This window comes from Rousettus aegyptiacus, unplaced genomic scaffold (genome assembly GCF_014176215.1).
Source record: "Rousettus aegyptiacus isolate mRouAeg1 unplaced genomic scaffold, mRouAeg1.p scaffold_m13_p_14, whole genome shotgun sequence".
NCBI lineage: Eukaryota > Metazoa > Chordata > Mammalia > Chiroptera > Pteropodidae > Rousettus > Rousettus aegyptiacus.
The window spans coordinates 9642546-9666126 of record NW_023416289.1 but is presented as its reverse complement, the minus strand read 5'-3'; the positions used below and the strand labels follow the sequence as shown (position 1 = coordinate 9666126).

Genomic DNA, 23581 nt, shown 5'->3' with positions numbered 1-23581 from the left:
CGAGCCCCATGGCAGCCAGGACCTGGCCCGAGACAGCAGCCTCACGATCTTCCCTCTGGAGCAGGAGGACGGTCCCCAGCAGGCCCCTCGGAATCTGGGGCTGGGTTGTGCTTTCTCTGATTTCTCCGTCTGCAGCTGCTCAGTGTGAAATCTGGCTCTGGAAAGAGAGAGGAGGAGAGAAACCAATTATGTAAGAGCAGCGCTGCCACTCAGCCATCAGCCACAGGCACGGAGAGCCTACTGTGCACGCGGCCCCCACGGCCTGGCCAAGACCCCCGGGGGAAGGCCGGAGGCGCACGGCCCTGCCCCGAGGCCGGCGCCTCGGCAACGCGGGCTCACACGTGAGAAATGACTGCGGAACACCCGAAGGGCAGCACCAGCCCAGAAGTGAGTTACGATGACAGCAGCTGGCGGCCTGAACAAAAAAAGGGACCAAGGAATGAATGGGCCGCGTGGGTTAGTTAGCCAGATCCCGAGGGAGGCAAGATTGCAGGTAAAGTATCTGAATGACTCGGGCTGCACAGGGATGTTAAAAAAGGCACATCGTTCACCCCGCCACTCACCTTCGGGCATAGGCTCATCCCCCTATTACCCCAAGTCTGCATCCCCTCTTAACAGGGTTACCGATGAAATACCAGGTACCCAGTTAAATCTGAATTTCAGATGAACGACACGTTTTTAATATGATTATGTCATAAATACTTTTTAGTATAAGTATGTCTCAAATATTGCATGGGACGTACTTATACTAAAAAAATAAATGATTTGTTTATCAGCAATTCCAAATTAAGTTGGAATCCTGTATTTTTATTTGCTAAATTTTGTAATCCTCTGATAATAATGGGATAGCGCTTTCTGGGTATTTACTACATGCTAGGCCCGGGGTTAAGGCCTTTATATCCTCACAACAACTTATAGGGCCATAAAAATCTCATTTTATCAATGAAGAAATCAGGGCCCAGAAAGGCTAAGACACTTATCCAAGGTCACACAGCTTGTAAGAAATGCAACATGAATTTAAACTCAGCCTGCTGGTGGCCACTCCTGCAAGGCAACACGTTTTAGGAAGCCCTTACCAGCTGGGCACGAAGCCACGGGCTCTCAGACGGTCTTCTCATCTCATCTACCCCTCGCTGGACTCTAAGGTCCCCATTTTGCAGATGAGGAAACTGAGGCTTCAAGAGGCTGAGTTGGCCGGCAACAAAGCCAGCTCTGGGATTCAGTCTCTGATTTGGTTCTGTTCCAGGCCCTTGTTCTCTCTCTCTGTTTCCCTTCCAGTCGGGGAAACGCCCACAAGCTGATGGCATGAGGGGAAAGTAGGTATGTTTTGGGGGTCTTCTCCCCTGTGGCACCCATCCCTCCGGAGCACACTGGAAGTACTGGTCCTTGCCCTCTGAGGGTCCCAGGAGGCAGGCAGGGACTTGACACAAAGAACGCAGGGTGCCCATTCACCCGCTCCCTGCGTGAGGTCACCCTGGGTCTCAGCTCTTCCTCTGGCCCACCCGGTGACAATTCCCTGCCATCACAGTGTCACCTCAGACACTCACCTAACTGAAACTTGTCGTTAGTTTTTTTCTGGTTTATAATTTACATTCAGTGAAACGTACCTCTTTTAGTGTATAATTCTATGAGTTTTGACAAATTCATAGGGTTGTGTAACCACTACAGTAATTCAAATACAAAACATTTCCATCCACCCAGAAAATTCCCTCTGGCCACCCTCCTCCCACCCCCGGCCCTGGGCAACGACTCATCTGTGTTCTGTCCAGCAATTCTGCCTTTCCCGGAATGCCATATAACCACAATCACAGTGCGTAGCCTTTCGTGTGAGGCTCCTTTCTCTTAGCATGCTGCATTTGGGATTCAGCCAGGCTCCTGCATGTATTAGTGATTTGTTCCTTTTTCTGGCTGAGTAGTATTCCATTGTATCACCCAATCCAAATCACTGTTTCTTTCTCCATCTACCAGTTGAAGGGCATCTGGGTCATTTCCGATTTTTGACAATTATGAAGGAAGCCACTACTGGCTTCTGCATGCAGGTTTTGGTGAGGATGGAAGTTTCCACGCCTCTCAGGGCTGTCTGTGACTTGTAAGCGGCATGCTCCACAGCCCTTCAGAACATCTGAGCTGTGTGTGCTGACCACAGGGGTCTCCTGTCCTGTCCTCTCTCCCTTTGGCTGAAGAGGTCCTCAGCCCAGACCTCCCAACCACAGGCACACTCCAGAGCCGGGTTCTGCGCCCTCTCCGTGCCCCACAAAACCCGCCTGGCAACCTCCCCACTCAGAACCTCCCAGACAGGCCCCGGTACTGAGTCCTAACCTGGACCACGCATCAGACCACTCAACTCGGATGGAGAAGCAAAGAAAGTGAGAAATAGGCCCACAGTCGCTTTCATGCCATCGAACCTCGTCCTGAACCTGGGCTTTCTCTGTGGTCACGCCCATCCCTTGAGCCCCACTGAAATGGGGTGTGGGGGTGGGGTGGGGGTGGGAATGTGTGACAGACAAAAAGGGTACAAAGTAGAAGCTGCCTGATGACACAGGAGCCAGAGAGGAACCCCGGCTGCTCACAGATGCCCCAGAGCGCCCCTCCAAGCCTGCGGGGAACCTGCCTTGCCCCATACTGGAGAGCCCAGGGCACGCCTATCCCCAGTCTGATGAGGGAGGGTGAAGAATTTGAGACTATGCTTCTCCCACCCCACCCCCACTCCACCCCTGGGGCTTGGAGCGATCATTAGGAAGCCCACGCAGGGAAGAGTTGTGCAAGAAAGTAAAAGTCGGAGTGTCATTCTGCATAGCTCCTGTGTGAATAGCATTTTCCAAGTCGCAGTAGCAAGCAAAAAGCGAACACTAATTTAACAGACTCATGGCTTAAGGATCCCGGGAGGACAAGGAGTGACGGAGGGCGGAGGTATGTGAGGAGGGAGGCAGGTGACAAGGAGCTCAAGCTTCCAAAGTGGGAAGGCAACAGATAACGACGCAGATGAAGCAGCAGCAGCAGTATGAGTGTGCCATTTAGATGAATAAGGAAAGAATATTGCTTTAAGAAAAAAAAAAAGTTCAAAGTCCTGTGTCTGCGGAGCAGGAAATGGGGAGAAGGGACAAGACGGAAGCCTGCCGAGATTCACAGCAGGGTCCTGTTGAACAATTTTGTTCTTTATTTCAGGTGGAGGTGTAACTCTGATTTAAAAAATAAATCTAAACTTGTAAAAAACAAACAAACAAAAAAGGCATTTCTGTCCTGAAACTGTGTGGCCATGTCTATCCAGGTTGGGCAGCAAGGACCTGCTCCCCCTGGGGCCTTCACCGCTCCCTCCTTTCCAAAGCCACCTGCCTGAGAACCAAGACCCTCCACCTGCGAGGATGGAGCCAGGAACCCGAATTGGACTCCGGCGGCTGAACCCTGGAGCCTGTGCCTCGGCCTGAAGAGGAGACGCAGGTTTCCGCTCCGGATGCGCAGAGCCCAGGCGCCCACTTTGTCAGCTGAGTAACAAACCGCCCCAATCTCTCTCCTCGCAGAAAACAACAGTCGCTTCTTATTTTTCACGAATCGAGGCTCGCTCACGCTGGTGGGTCGTCAGGATGCCGCCGGCCTGGTTGGCCTCAGATGGGATGACTCGCCTCCAGCAGGCCAGCCTAGCTTCGTTCTCACGACAGAGTCAGGAGCCCAGGAAAGGGAGCAGATGAGTCACGACCCCTTAAGGCCAAGGCACGGAACCACCACACCATCACCTGCCCCGCTTTCCATAGGTCAAGGAAGATGGGGGCGGCGGGCAGGGAAAGACTCCACTTCTCGACGGAAGGGACTGCAAGACATCGTTGCAAAAGGGACGGATAGGGTGTGTATGTGCGGTAAAGAACTGGGGCCGCTTTTGCAAGCCATCTATTACACCCACACAGAGCAGTCATCTCCCCAAAGTGGCCGGGCCCGACCCGAAGCCCAGGGGACACAGCGTTGGACCACCTGCACCATTCCGAGCACTTCCCTATGAGCGGGGCTGAGTCCCAAGGGCCTCAGAGTTATTCCATGGAACTCCCACATCCTCCCGATGAGGAAACAGGGGCTCGGGGTGGAGAAAGCTGGCCCAAGGCCGCACGCCCAACATCCTCCTCCTGTGAATCAAGGGACCCTGTCTTTTGAGAATATGGGGAGGGACAATGAGCAGCCACAAAGAGTGAGTCACAGATGTTCTATTCAATGGGACGTGGAAGAAAAGTAAGACTGAGTTTAGGCCACAGAAAAAGGGAGACCAAAAAAGGGAGCAAGTTATTCTGGATAATTTCACCAGCCCAGGATCTATAGACCTGGGACACGTGAATAGCGCCCGGGCCACTCTTGGCCACATCTGTGAAGTCAATCCCAGTCCGAGAGGTGGGCTGGGTTCGACTGTCTAGCACCCTTGGCTCCCATTCAGCACAAATCCAATCTGCAAAGCAGTCTCTGTTTCTCCACCTCTTAAATCTGGGAACAGCCATGTGACTACTGAATGCCCTCGTGCCTGAGGGCTTATCCCCCCTCTTGGCATCATGTCAACAGTTCCTAGCTAGCCTCCCATAGGAGGTGCTGCCCAGGCCCCGGGCATTCAAGTGAGGCCATCCTACACCATGCGGCCCTGGTCAGGTCAGCCCGGAATCCCAGCCACCACACAGGACCGTGAGAAACACCGATGTTCGCTTTAAACCGCTAGGTTTGGGGGTAGTTTGTTACACAGCAAAAGCTAATCGATACAGCATGGACGTGCATCTCTACAAATACTCTTTTAAGAGCCAGATGAATTCTAACCCAACGCCTCTCCTGGGAGCAGTTTTAGTGACTTCTCTTCTCAGAATGAAGCTGGATTCCAGGTCAGGTGGCCTTCGGGGACAAAGGTGTGCCGCATTGCACGAGGGCCCAGCTCAGAATCTTCTGTTGCAAGAGGAACTTCTGGAATTTGGTACTAATCAAGACCTTTTTATCTCTGCCCTGCTTGACTTATTTTTTTTTATCATAAAAATTGTTAAATCCAAACAAGGTAGAAGAGTATACTGGACCCCCATATGGCCATTACTCAGCTTCAAAAATTATCAATCCTCTGTCATTCCTGTTTCGCCCATCCCCCAATTTTTTCCCCGGAGTATTTCAGACATGCCATTTTATCAGCATGTAAGGATTTTTTAAAAAGTATTTAATTAGATTACTGTTGTTGCACATTCCCAAATCGAATAATTCCTTATATCATCTAATACAGAATCCACGTTCAATTTTCCCTGTTTTTTTTTTTTGTAAAGTATCCTTTTTTAAGTTGCTTTGTTTGAATTAGGGATGAAAAGGAGTCAATATACTAAACCTGACAAGCTCAAGGGAAGCCTGTCATGGTGGGCTTTACAAACTCAGAGACCAAAAGTAACCACAGAGGATGTCTGAACATAAAACTTCCCAACGAAAAGCTGGTTAGTTGTGGCGGGTAGTCACAAAGGTCAGTCTTTAACTAAGTATGAGCCCATCTATTGTCCTTTTGCATCGAAGATAACATGCCTTTGAAATGTCAGAGTGATCTTTCCTTCCGGACCCTTCAGGGCATAATTTCCAGCAGGAGCCGGCAGAACCCCTCACGGCTATTCTGTTCCCCAACACCATTTCTGTGTGCTGTAAAGGTTATTAACCATCCCGTAGCCGCAAACATAAAAGAACTATGTGTTTCTCCATTTTGCCTTTTTATCCAACCCCCGAGATTTCCCCACTTTGCTTTCTCCCATCCCTTTAATTTACGAACAGATTTCATGTAATCCTCCTTATATCTCCTTCTTCTATTCAAAAGTACAAAATAAACTGCAAAACTGCCATTCTCTGGAGGAATTCCTCAATCCACTGACATTTTGCTTCCCAGAAATTGTCATCAGTTTGGCTCAATTAACTCATTAAATATTCTCTACAGATTTGGACCTTTCTTATGTCAACAGAATCAAGAGTCCTACAAAGTGGTCCATGTAATGCCTTGACTGATGTGTCTTTTACGCCTTTTCTCCTTTTTTAAAAAAATTAAGATATAATTCAAAGCCATAAAATTCACCACTTTAAAGTATGCAATTTAGTGGGGTTTTTAGTATAGTCACAAAGTTGTGCAACAATCACCACAATCTAAATCCAGAACATTTTCATCACTCCAAAAATAAACTCTGTATTCATTAGCAGTCGCTGTTTATTTCCTCTCTCCTCAGGCCCTGGCAACTGCTCATCTCCTTTCTGTCTCTATAAATTTGCCTATTCTGGACCCTTCTTATAAATGTGGTCATATGACATGTGATCTTTTATGACCGACTTCTTTCATTAAGCGTAATGTTTTCAGGGCTCTTTCATTATGTAGCACATTATAAATTGAATGTTTGTGCCCGCCACCCCAAATTCATAGGTCAAAGCCCTCACTCCCAATGTTTTGGCATTTGGAAATGGGACCTTTGGGAGGTAATCAGTGTTAAATGAGGTCATGAGGGTGGGGCCCTCATGATAGGATTAGTGCCCTTCTGAGACACCAGAGCGCTGGCCCTCTCTCCCTGCTCACATGAGGAGAACATGTGAGCACACAGCGAGAAGGCAGCCATCTGCACCCCAAGAGAAGAGTCGACACTACAAACCACCCACCGTGGCACCCGCGTCTCAGACTTCCAGCCTCCAAAACTGTAAGAAAACGAATTTCTGCTGTCTAAGCCACCCAATCTATGGTATTCTATTATGGCAGCTGAAGCAGACCATGACAAAGCATCTATCAGTACTTCATCCTTATTTTTTTTTTTAAGGTCAGACATTGTGTTCTCTTAATATTTTTTCTTTTTCAATAAAGTTAAATCCTATAACAAAAACTCACAAGCCACCTTCCTGTCCACCCCCTCGAACCTTTCCCCTCCCCCTCAGTCTTCAGCCCTGACTCCCTTTCCTTCACCCCACTCACAGACACAAAGTAGCCAACTAAGAAAACAAAGTGGCTCTAAGCACACCATGGCGGGAGGAGGTGAACTGTGACCTCGTTCAAGGTTAAATCGAGCAAGTTTGCATTTTCTGGGTTCTGGAGGGTTTCCTTTCATTACCTCAACTGAAAAAAGAAATTCCCTAGGCCAGATGTTTCAAAGCTGAAGCCCCCAGGCCCACCTAAAAATGCCTTGAAGATGTCATTTGCATCAAAATCACCCACATCTGTGCCCTCCTCATCCAGGTCCTGTCCGCTGGAATGGCTCATCTTTTCCTTGGGATCAGAGAGGATGGCAAAAGCTTCTCCGACTTCCCTGAACTTTTTCTCCTCCTCCTGCTGAACTTCGCACTGGCTCCTCTGTGCCCACCCAGATGGTGCATCAAAGTCCGTCTCTGATAAGCTTTCTTGATCTTGGCCTCTGAGGCTTTCATGTTCGGTCCCAGGATTTTGTTGTAATCTTTCCTCTTACTCTTTGTCCGTTCCAACCGTGCATTTTTAAGAGCTGTTTATGTTCTTATCCATCTAATGTGTTGGTTTTTTTTTTTCATAGTCCTCCACTGCTTCTTCAGGCTGTTCTTTGTCCCCGAAACACTGAGCTCCTCTCCAGAAGGCTTTTACACATGTCACTATGGTTATGCGGTCTCTTGTTGCATTATCTGGCTTCCTGAACTCGGAATTAACTGTACCCTGATCACAGTAGAGTTTAGCATCTGTTTTCATACCAGTGGGGTCTATCCCCAGGGCTTCTGTGTACAGTTCATAAGCTGGCTTGTAATGTCCTTCTTTAAATGCTTAATCCTCATCTCCTTTCTTTGCTTTAAGGGCTTTGGCATTTCTGCAAGCAACACAGGTCTTCTCATGGTCAGAAGCCATCGTGAGAGTCTGTACCAAAAAAAAAAAAAAAATGAACTGCCTTCTCAATATGATCTTCATAACAAAAGCAACGACCTCAGACATCCAGAGCATCCACGTTGGTAGAAGATATTTGTAAAATGTGACTGGCCACGGTCACATTATTTCTGGATAATGACCCTGCACTGGTAAATATTCTGCTCTGAGAATTTTGAAGCCACGACAGTCTGGGGCAAATGCTAGAGCACGGTCCCTGCAGAAAACCACCTTCCGAAAACCCCACTTCACAATGTCCGTCTCTGCTATTTTCTCATATCCTGCGGCGGCATTAGCATTCTTGCACACCCATTGTGCCCGAGCGTTTCTGTGATCCGGTTCTAGGGTTCTCTGGACACTGTGACACACTGCCACTGGCACTCCCTGAAGATAGGCATCATTCGCCCACTCGTGATGTCCCCGGAGGAAACTGCCATCCCACCTCACTGTGCATCTTCAAGAGCTTCCCGGAACCTCTGAGCATCATCAGAGTGGTTGGCTACTCAATTCCCATGCTGGCTAGCATTTTTAGGACGTATCTCTATGGCTTTTGCATAACGGTCGTAAATCCAACCATAATCTATCTTGGCACAGTATGCGTTTCCTTGTTTGTTGACAGATTCTGCTTCCCTCTTCGCTTCTTTGTCACCCGGCAGCTCTGACTCGGTCACCCCCATGACCACATGGCAGCTGCCATCTTAACTGCCCCCTCACTCCTTTATGTCGTCGAATAAAATCTCACTATGTAGACATACCACATCTTCTCTATCCGTTCATCAGTTGATGGATATTTGGGTTGTTTTCATTTTTTCGCTATTACCAATAATATTGCTATCGATATCTTTGTGTGGACATAAGTTTTTGGTCCTCTGGGTGTATTCCTAGGAATGGACTTGCTGGGTCGTGTGGCAAATCCATGTTTAATTTTGTTTTCTGAAGCATCTGCACCATCTAATGCTCTTATCAGCCATGTCCTGATTTTTCCACAACCTCACCAAAACTTGTTACTACCTGTCTTTTTTTATCATACTCCTCCTAGTGGGTGTGAGTGGCATCTGATAGTAGTTTCGATTTCCATTTTCCTGCTGATGAATGATGTCGTTCATCTTTTCATGTGCTTGTAAGCCACTTATATATATCTCCTTTGGAGAAATAGCTATTCAAATCCCTTGCCCATTTTTTTAAGTTGGTTTATCTTGTTATTTTTGAGCTGTAAGAGTTCTTTATATATGCTGGGTTCTAGACTCTTATCAGATTTATGATTTATAAATATTTTCTTCCATTTTGTCGGTTGTCTTTCCGCTGTCTTGATAGTGTCACTTGATGTACAAAAGTTTTTAAGTTTGATGAAGTCCAGTTTATTTATTTTTTCTTCTTTTTTAGTTGCTGATGCTTTTGGTATCATATCTAAGAAACCATTGTTCAACCCGAGGTTGCAAAGATTTACCTTTTTTATTCTAAGAGTTTCATAGTTTTAGCTCTTACATTTAGGTCTTTGATCCATTTGGAGTTAATTTTCATATATGGTATGAGGGAAGAGCCCAACTTCATTCTTTTGCATGTGGACGTCCAATTGTCCCAGCACCATTTTTTGAAAAGACTATTCTTTCCCCCATTGAATGGTCTTGGTACCCTCACTAAAAATCAGTTGATCATAGAGGCATGGGCAGATATGGATTTATTTCCGGCCATGGAATTCTCTTCCACTGATCTACATGTCTACCTTTATGTCAACACCATACTTACCTGATTTCTTTGTGGTAAGTTTTAAATTCTTAAGACTTTCTAATATATAATAATTTACTTTCCCTTTTTTTGGTGCTGTTGAAGAGGCTGGGTTGCTTGCCCTAGAGACTCCTCACATTCTGGGTTTGGCTAATAACATCATCGGAATGTCATTTAACATATTTATCTCTGTATTTCTAATATTCAGATTGAAATGTTTCACTGGGCTCAGTATAATTTTCCTAAGAAGCACTGCATTACATCAGGAGGTACAGAATGTCTGCTTGTCTCAATTTAGTAAGCTAATGTCACATTCTTTCTCCCTGATCATCCATTATAAAGTTCTCCACCAAATTTTATCTTTCATCAGACACAGATGATTATAGCCTTGATACGGCATTTCATTAAGTGGTGACTTTCTAACTCAATCTTTCCTCCTACATTTATTACTGTGATTCTTCTATAGAGTACACTTTTCCTTCAGCCTCTGTTTTTTTATCTTAAAGTCTGATCTGTGTAAAAAAAAGCAGGATAAAAGTTTAGTTTCATCCCTTTATTTACCAGCTTTCAGAGGGTGTTCCTTAGCACACTCTAAAGGTAATTAATGATGACTTTTCAGTATCACTTTGAATTCATTAATTTTTAAAATTTTTATATTTCAAAAATCCATTGAAGTTACTTTCAAGTCAGGTTTATTAAGGTCTAATTGAGGTACATTAAGGTTCACCCTCCTTAAGTGTCCAGTTTGATGAGTTTCAATAAATATATACATTAACACCTTATTCAAGATACGGAACATTTCTATCAGCCCCAAAAGTTCCCTTGTGCCGCCTTGCAGTAATCCCCTTCCATGCCCCACACTTCCGGCAATCATTTACCTAATTTCTTTTCCTAGAGATTTTTTTTTTCCCCAGAATATTATACAAACAGAATCATATAATATGTTGCCATTCCTGTCCTGTCTTCTTTCACTTAACAAATGCGCAGGGATCCGCCGATGCTGCTAAATGTATCAGCGGTCTGTGCCTTTCACTGCCGAGTAGCATTCCATTGCATCAGGTTTTTGAAAGTATGAATAAAGTTGCCACATACATTTGCATACAGATCTTTCTGGGAACGTATGATTTTATTTCTCTTAGTCAATACCTAGGAGTAAGTCCGTGGCTCATATGATAGCTGGTGATTTAACAATAAGAAGTTGCCAAGCTGTTTTCCAAAGTGGCTGTTTGCTATTCTTTTTGATATTCAAATGATTTCATCATTTGGCTGGTGGGAGCTCCTCTCCGTAGGTTCCTGCCCTGTTGACGTGACTCTGGGAGTCTCCGGTAGCTTCCTTGCTTTAAGACCTGACCGAAGGTTCCAGTCTCATCTTCCCTCAGACTCGAAATCAGCTACTTTTCCAGGGAACCCTTTGAGTGGGAAATGGTCCCTAGAAACCACGGCCTGAATACTAAGGGTTCTCATTACTACCCAGTTGTCAGTGTTACAGGCCTTTTCAGGTGGACAGATCTAGAAAATTCATATTTGTTAGAAATAGAAACACAAATCATTAGTTTGTAAAATAAATCATGAGATTGAGGTTTTTAACTTCTCCAGATTGTCATTTGCATCTCCTTTGTCTTGTGCTGAAAATCGTGTTTCCTAATGACACGAGATAATTATTTTCTTTATCCTTCTACATATGTAGTTTCAAAATAGTAATACCGATATTATAACTAAACGATAAGACAAGTCTGTTCAGTTTAACATTTTTCGCGGTCCTTTCTCTCTTAGGTCACATCCTCACTGGGAACGTACATCAAAAGGTCATGTATTTCCATCTGTTTCTTATTTTTAGGGATTTTTCATATTTGTGTGTTTTAATTACATAAAGCACTTACATCATTCCAAAGTAAAAACTATACAAGGTATGTTCAGAAAAGTCTAGTTTCCAGTTCTTATCTTTCAACCGTCTCATTTCTCCGACCTGATAAACATTTTCATTACTTTTTTATTTATCCTTGCAATTTTATATTTTAAAACAGAAACAAATTTTTTTTTAGTTCCTCTCTGCCTATAAAAAGTAACATATTACACATATTATTTTGTACTTTGCCTTTTAAGTTTTTTCAAAAATAGAACATGGATACATAACAGAACACAAAACACATGGTTTAATGAGTTATTGTAAGACAATCATACCTTAAAAATACCACCCAATCAAGAAAAAGAACCTGGCCAGCCACCCCAGAAGACCCTCCACGACCCCTATCCCAATCACGGCTCCCCCAAAAAGCAACCACCATCCTGACTGTTACAGCAATCACCTTGTTGGGTTTCTTTCTCATTTTATCAATTAAGCGTGCATCCTTAGACACCACGGTTTAGTTTTTAGCTTCGTCCATTTAAAAAAACGTCATATATCTTTTAAGTCTCTTTTCTTCTATGGCATTTTCCCCTCCATCCCATTCTTTCCCTTACAATTCGTCTGTTGAAGAACCCAGGGTATTTGCCCCGTAGAGCGTTCCCAGTCGAGGCTTTGCTGATTGCACACTCGTGGTACAATTCAACGTGTCCCTCTGTCCTCTCTATTTCTGCACATTGGCAGTTAGATCAGACTCAAGATCTAATCCTTTGTCCCAACTACAGGTGGAGCTGGATTCTTTCAACAGGAAGCGTGTAATGTCTGTTCTGCTCCCTTTTCTGATGTTGGCAGCCACCGATGGTGAATGCCCAGACCCATGAACTCATCAAGGGTGCTGGTCCCACTCACCTTGCTTTCTGATCATCTTTTCCCATGAGGCAAGCAGAGGCCGTAGCAGACCAGCAGTTTTGCCAAGATGTCTGAGATGAATGAATACTGTGCTTTCCTCCCACATCTGACCTCTCTATGAAATGATAAAGGCTCCCGGCCTGTGTGATTTGTTTTCAATTGTCTGCTTCTCGGAAAAGGATTGGCTGGGTTCCAGACATGCACTGCCTTGTAGCTTCCCCTCCTTGCGGTCACCGTGAGAATTAACCCTCCCATTCTCCAAGAAAAGCCAGACTCAAAGCCACCTGAACAATTTTATCAAGTAAGATCAACGCCTGGGTCCACAGACCAAATGCTTTCAGCAAGCAGTCTGCTTCTGTCAGGCACCCACACCTATGTAATCAGTGCCATCACATCTGGGAGGCTTGGCACCCACAACAGATGCCTAGGGCATTTTCCAAGCGGGAGTATTGTCTCAGGTAAAACAAAACATGAAAACCTGCCCACTGCTGCAGATGACAGAACCGCAAAACAGAAAGTCGGCTTACTCCGCCTTTCCTAATTGAGAGCCAGGTGTCCAGCACAGCACTCTTTGGGCCAGAGCTACATCTATTGAGATACGTGTCTCTCTATTTCCTCACCTTTTTACTTAAATTTATTTGTAAAGAAAACTTTACTACACTTTCATTAAGAGAAAAACAGTTCTCACTTGCCAAAAATGAGAAGGTAATATCAAGGAAAGCTAAATAATGTAATTAAACTCTAGGGAGATAGCTTTGCCTGCCGCAGGCTCTCAGCTAGGGACCTGTTCTCTTTTTTGGAAAAGGAAGATTGGCAAGGGTTAAAGAGGCGTTACAGTCCATTAGCACCAGACTGTCTCTCTCCTGCAGCAGCTCTCAGCTGGGAGGTAGATTTCGCTCCCCACGTAACATGTGGCAATGTCTAGACATACTTTTGTCTGTCACAACTAAGGCTGGGGGTGCTACTGGCACTTAGTGGGTAGAGGCCAGGGATTCTGCCGTGCACAGGACAGCTCCCCACAGCAAAGAATTTTCTGGCCCCGAATGTCAACAGTGCTGAGACACTATGTTTTAGAGAAGTAAGAAGGGTTGAAAAAGAACCAAAAAGTAATTTCCTCACTCTCGTATTTAATGTTATGTAATGCAGGATCCGGGCACCATGTAACACCACCCAACATCAGGCAGGGGTACATGACTCACGCTTCTAGAAAACTGGCTGAACAACATGATATCATGGAACCGAGAATGACATGAGCCACTGGTACTGAAAGAACATTGTTACCAGAAGGCCGACCTCAGAGAAGTCCACAGACCCAGTGGCAGTACCAGCCATGCTTACAGCTAACCGTGTGCAGGCACTGTGCTGGGAACTAAGTAAGTTGTGATTCCAATGACCGGCACACAGGCCAGTTGGGGAGGTAAAGAGGTAAAAAAAAATGAGTAGAAACAGTATTATAGGAGACTGCGTGTAACTAAAAGGAAGACGAGAAACCACAGGCCAGGGGACCAGGGGGCGACTTGGGGGGTCAGAAGGCAGAAAAGGTTTCCCGGGAAAGGCGATGATTCTAGTTCTTAATCCTTCTGAGAAGCTCCCTCTGGTTGGAAGCAGGGCTAAGGCAAAAGTAAGGCCTGGCTTCTGGCAGAGTGCATGGATCTAAACCCCTTTAACACTGATTTGTAGCATGAATAAAGATCCATAAATATATCCAAGAACAATTTTTCAAAAAGAAAAGAAAAGCCGTATGCCTAAAATATCCATTGCATTGCTATTTACACTTAAAAGAAAACTGGAAACAACATAAATGGGAAACCACCGGAAAGCAATTAGTATAATCCGAGAATTCGTTGCTATTTATCAAGTGCTGACCACGTGCCAACGGGTTTAAAATCAGTGTTATAAAATGATTATACCTTTTCTGCTTGTAGCAACTGTGAGAATTAACCCTCCCGTTCTCTGAGAAAAGCTTGACTCAGAGAAGACAGGTGAAAGGATTCTTTTCAACCAATGCTATGGAAACTATTAAAAATTCTTACACACACACAAAAAAAATTTAAGTGTAACCCTTACCTCACATCATGCATAAAAATAACTTGAAATGGATTACAACTTAATTGTAAAACTTAAAACTATAAAAATTCTAGAAGAAAACCTTGGAGAAAATCTTTATGGCTTTGAGTTAGGCAAAAAACATTCTTAGCTATGACACCAAAAGCACAAAGCATTAAAAAATAATAATAAATTTGGAAAAGTAGCAACAAGAACAAGCTAGAATAGTGTTGTTATAAGAGTTTTTCTTTTTATGGTTATCATCTATTTATGACCAGTGATATGGATATCCTATTTCTGGTAGCAATACAAAGTTTTCTTTTTAAATAAATGTGGTTAGGTTTCTGAAACGTGAATGACCCTAAGGAAAAAAAAACATGCTGATAGCACACAGACTCTGAAGCTAGATGGTCTAGTTCAAATTCTGGCTCCACCTGGCCTTGGGCGAGGTGAGGATTCTCTTTTTTCACCGCAAGCTCCTCATCTGTAAAATGGCTTCATGCGGAATTCTAACACCAAAGGATTATGTCAGGATCCACCAAGTTTCTGCTTATGGAAAGCCTGGAACATGAACAGGCATATGGTGCCCAGTAGCTTAGTACAGAAAGTTCTCCTTTAATATGGTTAATAGGTTCTTGGAAACTGCAACTTTAAGCGAAACGATGTATGATGAAACCAATTTTATTGCAGACTGATAGATACAAACAAGAGGTAAGTTCTTAGGGCATAGTTCTGGTCACAGAAAATCACTACACCTCCAAATAAAGACCCAAAACACACTTCTAATATTAAACATTGAAATAAATATGAGCTATATATACATTTAAGAAAGATGAATAAAAAGAAGTAAGAAAATTGTTTGCCAACCTGTGTATTCCAGCTCAAGGTCTTGGGTAGCCGGAACTTCTCCCAGCAGCTCAGGGCACAAGGCAGGAGGGGCACACTCACACACACACCCACACTCACTTTTAATTTTGAATGATTTCCTTTATTGCTGTTGCTTTTTGCACAGTCAATAGAGACTTGTGAGGAAAAGACTTACTTGATTGTGAAAGAAAGAAAGAAACCCAATGTGCAATTAGTCACATGGGACACTTGACAGCTCTAAACAGCTTCTGCTTCGAGGAAGTGGCTGATGTCCTTGTGAGGGGTCTGACCTCCAACCTCTGACCTCCAACCAGCAAGGAGACTCAAGAGTGGAAGAACAGGCGTCCATCTTAGTGCCACTCTTGGGAAAAAGGGACAGTGGACAAAAGGACTCCAGCAGACCTTTGTTCCCGAAAGCTTCCTTGGAGGACAGGATGAGGAGAAAACAAAACAAAGCGAAAAGGAATGAGGTAGACCTCAGGAGCTGGAGGGTCTTTAGCACGACAGCTCCATTGACAGAAACCTCTGCAGATAGTTAACCTCTCTCTGCATCAAAGAAAACAACTGTCACCAAGAAAATAACCAAGTTCATAGGGATATCGAGCAGCTGGAATTCTCGCACATCGCCCTTGGGAGTATAAATCGGCACAATCATTTTGGAAAACTGTCTGGCAATTCTCACAGAGTTAAACACACATCTGACCTGTGACGTGGCAATGCCACTCCTAGTGGTTAATCTAGAAAAATCCAAACATACATCCACATAGGGGCGAAGGGGGTCAAAAGGCACAAACTTCCAGGTATAAGGTAAGTACGTCCCGGGGATGCTATGTACAGCTTGGTGACCACAGTTAATAATATTGTATTTCCTATCTGAAGGTTGCTGAGAGAGTAGGTCTTCAAAGTCCTCATCACAAGAAAAGAAGTGTTGTAAGTGTATGGTGATGGACGTTAACTGAACTTACTGTGGTGATCATTTTGCAATATATACAAATATCGAATCACTATGTACTATACTTGAAACTAACATATTATATATGTCAATTACACCTCAATTTAAAAAATATATAAATACGTATATACATCCAAAAAAAGAATGAATAAGAATGCGTATTGCTGCTATATTTGTATTATGAATAACATGCAGTTCCAAAAACCGAAAACAATCCAAGCGTCCATCAATACGAAAATGGATATACAGACTATGGTATGATTACACAATGAAATATTACTCAGCAAAAAAACCAGACAACAACAAAAACACCACTAATCCATGCAATGACATGGATGAATCTCAAAAACATTATTATAAACAAGACGCCAGATACAAACAGCATGAGCTATATAATTCCACTGATTTGAACGCAAGAACAGCTAAAACATTAACCTATGGTGACAGAAGTCAGAACAGTGGTTGTCTGAGGTGGGTGGCAGTGACAGGAACTGAGTGCAGAGGGGCAGAGGGAACTTTCCAGGACCATGGACATGTCCTCGCTTTCGATTCGGGTGGCTTTCACATGGGTGTGCACGATTGTCAAAGACCGTCGGTACTGGGACGAATAGCGTCCCCCCAAAGTTCATGTCCATCCATAACCTGAGAATGTGACCTTATTTGCCAAGAGAGTCTTTGCAGATCGAATTCGTTAAATGAGAGCGAGGTCACAGCAGCTAAGGGTGAGCCCGAATCCAGTGACTGGCGTCCTCATGAGAAGGGAAAATAGAGGCACCCAGGGAGAACAACACCACACGGTGATGGAATGACATGCCCACCAGCAAGGGATGCCGGGAAATGCCCGCGGCCACCGGAAGCCAGGAAGAGGCAACGGAAGATCCGCCCCTAGAGACGGCGCGCGGTCCTGGCCCTGCTGACACCTTCATTTTGGATTTCTAGGCTCCAGACTGGGGAGAGAATACGCCTGTTCTTTTGAGCCCCCCAATTTGTGGTGTTTTGTCACAGTGACCCTAGAAAACTAACACACCATCCAATGGAACATTTAAGGTCTGTGCATGTCGAGTAAATTATACTCCGATTTGAAATGTTGAAAACAGCTCATTAGAAACAGCGAGCTGGTGACGGAGCCTCCACCTGGCTCCTGCTTCACCGGATCAGGACGTCTGAAGGAGAGCCAGCCCAGTGCGGTTCAGAACTCACGCCTAGTGGGGCCCGCACTGCCCAGCGGGACCCTACCCAGTGGCTCTCCTTCATGTCCATCCACCACGCAAAGTTGTTCTCTCTGCAATAACACCCCCTACATTGTCTGAAATGCAAATACTATAGGACTATGGGCATAACTACCCAAGAGAGCCACCTTGCCGATGCCCCATTCCAAAGCGAACCGGCTCGTTTCTGAGGGAGCTCCGAGCCTCAGAATTACAGACCACAGGAAAGTCTGGTTAGGAACCACTTGCTCACGAATTTACTATCTGACATGTCAGCCGTGAGGAATCTTCAGCTCCATTCCTTTGCTTTCCATAGCCTAGACACTTGCAAAAGCCGATTTCCAGTTTTGTTATTTTGCTACATTTTAGAAGTTCCTGACCCTAGGAACTTGCTAGTCACTTGTCTAAGCACACCTTGCAGCTATCTGCATGAGGTTTAGGGTCAACGAAGGTCAGGAACGTCACTGAATGCAGAGACCAACTAGCCCTCTCCGCACTAGGGTCCCCCACACTTTTGGGGTGCTTCAATATGCCAAGGAACTTGCCATTAACTGACTGAATCCTCACGGTGAGGTTAGATGTAGGAACTATGATTATCTTCACTCTTATGAGGAAAATGAGGGCCAGAGGGGTGACAAAACTTACCTGAGGTCACACAAGCAGTAAACCACAGAGTAGGGGTCGGAGCCCAGACAAACCAGAGCAGATGCTATTGTCTTAACCACTGGGCAGAACTGCCAAGTGCATGCCTCTTCTAGGCATTGGTCACTGCATTCCCCTGTGACAAAGAACCCAAAGGGTTTTCTTTGTTACAGACCCAGACCCTTATAACTTCTTTTCCCCTTATTGAGAAACATTAGGGCAGTGCATTTCAAGTTTAGTTTTAATAATAGCCCAGAGTCTCTAAAAACCTATTGGGACATCCTCCAAGGTACTGTATAAACAAAACCCAGGATCACAGGATAAAGATTGTTTAGTTTTGTTTTGGGGTTTTTGGTATGTTTTGTTCTGAATTGAAAGTTAACAAAAACAACAAGAGAGCTAAACTGAAAAAGGTTGAAACCAGAATCATACAGTTTTTTTTTTTTTCAGTGGCAAAACCAGGTTTCTATTGCCCATTACACCAGGAAGGACTTTGGAGCTAGGTTTCTCAGAAGAAAATCAAATCAACAGTTCCTCATGTCAGGAAAGGAAACCTCAGCTCTTACGTCCAGACTCTGTGCATGGCCGTGGACCCTGTCCAGAGGAGTCCACAGCAGCTGTTGGTTCAAAGAAGCTTCTCCAATAGGGTGGCACAGCACATTAAAAGGACAAAGGGAACTTATTGCAGAAATGCATGGATGATGTGCTATAACATAATAACATATAATAGATGCTATTCTTACTATAACATAATAATAGATCCTAGGAGATCCATAAATGTTAAATAAGCATTTGACAAACTCCAACACCCTTTCCTTAAAAAAAAAAAAAATAATTCATTAAAGAAGGAATTGATGGATAAATCCTTAACATGATAAGATACATTCATCTCAGATAAAAGCCGGCATTTTGCTTAACCGGAAAACATCAGAAGCATTCCCACTAAAGTCGGGAACGATACACACAAGCCTGGTATCACTGTACAGGAGGTACTAGCCAATGCAATTAGAGAAGCAAAATAAATTAGAGATACAGGAACTGGATAGTGGGGGCACATGGTGACTATAGTTAACGACACTGTATTGTATATTTGAAAGTCACTGAGAGTAAATCTTAAAAGTTCTCATCACAAGAAAAAATATTTATAACTGTGTGGTGATGGATATGAACTAAATTTATAGTGATGATCATTTCATACTATATACATATATAAAATCATTATATAAGTGTATTATATATATAGTATACCTATCTATGTCAATTATATCTCAGTAAACATTTTAAAAATGGATGAGAGGAAGTGGAATTTTTTCCATTTATAGATGATATGGTTATAAGCCCTGAATATCCAAGAGAATCAACTAAGGAACAACTACAAACAATAGCCAGTTATAAGACTCCACACACACAAAAAAATAATAAAATAAAATATCTGAGTAAACTTAAAAGAATATACGCACGCTATATACTAAAAAACCGTAAATAATACTGAAGGACACAGAAGACTTAAATGGAAAGACATAGTACATTCCTAGATAGAAAGATTCAACATTATAGATAAGTCAATTCTCTGAAGTTAATGTGTAAATTTAGAGCAATCCCAATAAATTTCACAGAAGAGGATACTTAAATGATATATATGTATACATAGACATATACATAAATGCTGAATTTAGTTATTAGAGAAGTAAAAACTAAAACTACAATTAATTACCACTACATACACACCAGAATTAATAAAATTAAAAAGACCAACAAAACCAAGTGTTGCAAGAATGGACAAAAACTGGAATTTTCAGACTCTACTGGAAGGAAAGCAAATTGTTACTCATCTACTTGGAAAAGAGTTTGGCAGTTTTTCTGAAGCTGGACATATGCATATCCCATGGCCCAGAAAGTCCTCTTGTTACGTAAATATCCAACAGAAATGTATATATACGAACACCAAAAGCTACGTGCGATCGCCAAAAACTGAGAACTTAAATGGACATCAATAGGAGAATGGGTAAATTTCACAAATATCATGTTGAGCAAAAGAAAGCCAGATGCAAAACCACCCATATATATATAAAGGTAAAAATAAAAATAGCAAAAGCAATCTAGGACATAAGAAACAAGGATGATTATCTGGCAGAAGTCTAAGGGAGTAACTGTTTGGGTGTCTGAGGGTTTGGGTCCTGTTCCAGACGTGGTTAATAGTTTACTCTGTGTTCACTTTGTGATAACTCATTAACCTGTATAGAATTTATTCGCTTTCCTGTATGTGTGTTATACTTCAACTTTTATTAAAGCGATTCCGATAAAAACACCAACACGTGTGTGTGTACTTAAATATTAGATTTTAAAGTTCAAACAGAAAAATGAAGAAACAAAAATAGACTGGAATAGGTTTAAAAATGAGAAAGCAGCACTTCCACATATTAAAAAAATACTTTTAAATATTGTAAGGCTTAGTAAGCCAAACAGTGGGAACATGAATGAACATGAACAGCCAGAGGAACCAATAAAAAGAATAACAAGTTCTGAAATAAGCCTACATACATATGAGAAAAAAGCTTGTGATAAGCAGCTTCTCAATTCATCAGGGAAAAGATAACCATCGGAGGTTAGGGGGGACAGGTGGATCTATACCTCATAGGATCAGGATAAATTTCAAATGGATCAAAATTGGAACATAAAATAATAGAAGAAAAAAAAAGGACATGTCCTATTATCTTGAAGTGGGGAAGACCTTTGTCCCTATGATTCAATATTCAGAAGCCATAAAAGAAATGACGGGTAAATTTGACTGCATGAAAATAAAACCTGCGGATATAAAACAAACAAACCATCACCAAAATAAAAGGAAAACACTAAACTGGATCCAATTTATATCAAAAGCAAAAGGCTAATCTCCCTAATAAATAAACAGCTCCAAGAAATAAAAATGAAAAAAGCAACGAACCAATTTTTTAAATAAGCAAAGAATGTGTTTAAGACAGTCATAGAAAAAGAAAGAGAAATAGTCTCTTTAAACACATTATAAGTTTAAAGGTTTTCATAACAAATTTAAATTAAGACTAGTTGAGTCACTATTTCTCACCTATCAAATTGATAAAAATAGAGTTATGTGACAATTTTAATGCATTGGCAACGATGTGGGAAAATAGTAACTTCTCATCCAAAACCGGTGGAGGCGTAAATCGGTACGAACACCAGGAAGGGCAAGTTGGTGATCTCTCTCAAAATTAGACACGTGGTACTTAGCAATCCCATTTCTGGGACTTTATCATACATCTATAACATACACTTGCAAAATGCCACAGGTACAGTCTCTGTGACAGCGGATCAGAAACAACATGAGTGTTCACCACGTGACAAAATAGCATTATATATTCAGGGAAACAAGCCAGGCACAAAGCGCGTGTATTCAGTTTTGTAAAATGTGTTCAGCAGAGGTGGCAAAGCATTATATATATACACACACACACACATATACACGCACACACACATATACATATATGTACATATATACATATGTATATATGCTTGTATGTGCATAGCAACCCTGTATTAAAATAATTCACACTGAAGTGTGAAAGATTGGCAATTTAGAATCTTCCAGAAATGGTGCACCCTTAAAAGATGCTTGTTAACCCAAATAGATCTATGATTTGACAGACTTTTTGCCAAGGTGATAAAGTGAATTGGAAAAATGCATATAAAGCAAGTCCAGAGATTTGGGGGGTAATGAGGGGATCCATACATCGGGAGATTCCTCAGCTTTCCCAAGGATTGGCTTTAATTAGATTAGACCCAGTAAACTAAAAACAGTTGCCTGGGAGAGGAGAGGGCTAGTGGGTTATGAACTAGGAGTAAAAGAAAAACTTTCACTCTGGTTCTTTCTCACATGATGTTCAAACCATACGAATGTATCATCTAATTGAAACATTAAACAGCAAAAGAGAAGAGCCGAAGTAACAGCGCCTGAGCCTGGATCAAGACCCAAAAGATCTGCCCCAGCTCTTGTCCCACAAGTCTCTGCCATTTAGTAAAAGGCAACGTTAAATATTTACAGGGAGTTTTATTACTCTGTAACAGGTCACCGACTGCCACAAACATCTGCCACGAACATCTAAGGTCAGTATTGCTATGCCAAACGCTGTAAGATAGAAAGACCTCGGGCAATTCGCTTAAGCGCCCTGAAACATCAGTAGTTACCTCTTTGGCAGAGCAAAGGAGAAACATCCCAGAATCTCTGTGAGGTGCCGGCCTGTGAGCTTCAGGAAGCCACAAAGCGGAGCCGAACAAGCTCTTCACGCAACACCTGCTCCGCAGCTGAGCCTCGGCTGCAATCGGTGTCAGACCCGAGCTTCACGGCTTCTCGAAGGTCAGTGATGCTGACCACTCACCTGGAGAAGCTGTTTAATCACAGGCTTCCAGGCCCTGCCTTTGGCCATGAGATCGAGTAGGTCTGGAGCCCATGAACTTACATTTCTAACAAGCTGCTTCTCCCGGGGAATGCTAAGTTTAAGGACCACATTGGAGGAGTCTGGTCCAGGGCAGGCTCCTCACACTGTGCTGTGGGCACAAATGGCCTGGGAATCTTGTTAAAATACAGATTCTGACTCAGCAGGTCCAGGGTGGGGCCTGGCACTCTGCATTTCCAAGGAACTCTTAGATAAGGAACTGGGTGGCTGCAATCCCTCAGAAGTACCTCCACCCACTGTCCCCAAACTTATGCCATAAAACTTCCCGAGCCAACAAGTGATGCCAATGCTTGAGAAAATGGCATGGACATTTACTAAATCATACAGCGTCCTCTAGAGTTCCAAGAAATAAGCAACGTATCAAGGAGTTTAGGCCAAACCATCAGGATGTTCTTTTTTTAAAAAAATGCACTTTTGGCAAAATTATTTCTTTAGTTTAGAGTCGCCTTCCCCTCCAATGACTCACACCTTTGACAGGCCCTGCTGTGGAAACCTGCAGAAGACACAGCATTTCTCAACACGTGTAGCCAGATTATGGGGAGTGGAGGGCGAGGAGAAGCAGAAATGAGGGCGGGGAAGCCAGTCCTTGGAAAAGCTGAGGAATCTCCTGGTGTCTGGCTCCCTCGCGACCTCGAAGGCAGAATCGCACTGTATGCATTTTTCCAACTCACTTTATCATCCCGACAGAAAGATCATCGAATTAAAAATGCATTTGGATTAACAAGCATCTTCTCTTCAAGATGCATTATCTCTGAGCCGCCAATCTTTCACACTTCAGTGTGAATTATTCCAGCACAGAGGGAAGGGAGTAGGGTTCCAAGGTCTCTGGAGTAATAATGGCAGAGAGGGAGCTTACCTGAGATGAAGCTTGACCTGGGAGCACAGCTGCTGGCAAACCGCAGCTGAGAGACCTTGGTGTCCGAACCACGTTCACCGCCAGGCCCCACCCCCGGGCCTGTAGGCTGTGATTTGCGGGCTTGGCTCTGCCACTACTTTGCTGTGTGACTGAGTAAATCACACAGTTTTAGAAACTTTCAGAGCTAGAAGGAACAACCCTCTAATCCCGGAACCTCAATTTCTAAACCAGAG

The 23581-nt window shown here is 43.4% G+C and overlaps 1 pseudogene; it reads right to left on the bottom strand.

Moving 5' to 3' along the window:
- Positions 1–11: 11 nt before the first annotated feature.
- LOC107520535 lies at positions 12–9371 on the bottom strand (annotated as a pseudogene).
- Between the last annotated feature and the right edge of the window lie 14210 nt (positions 9372–23581).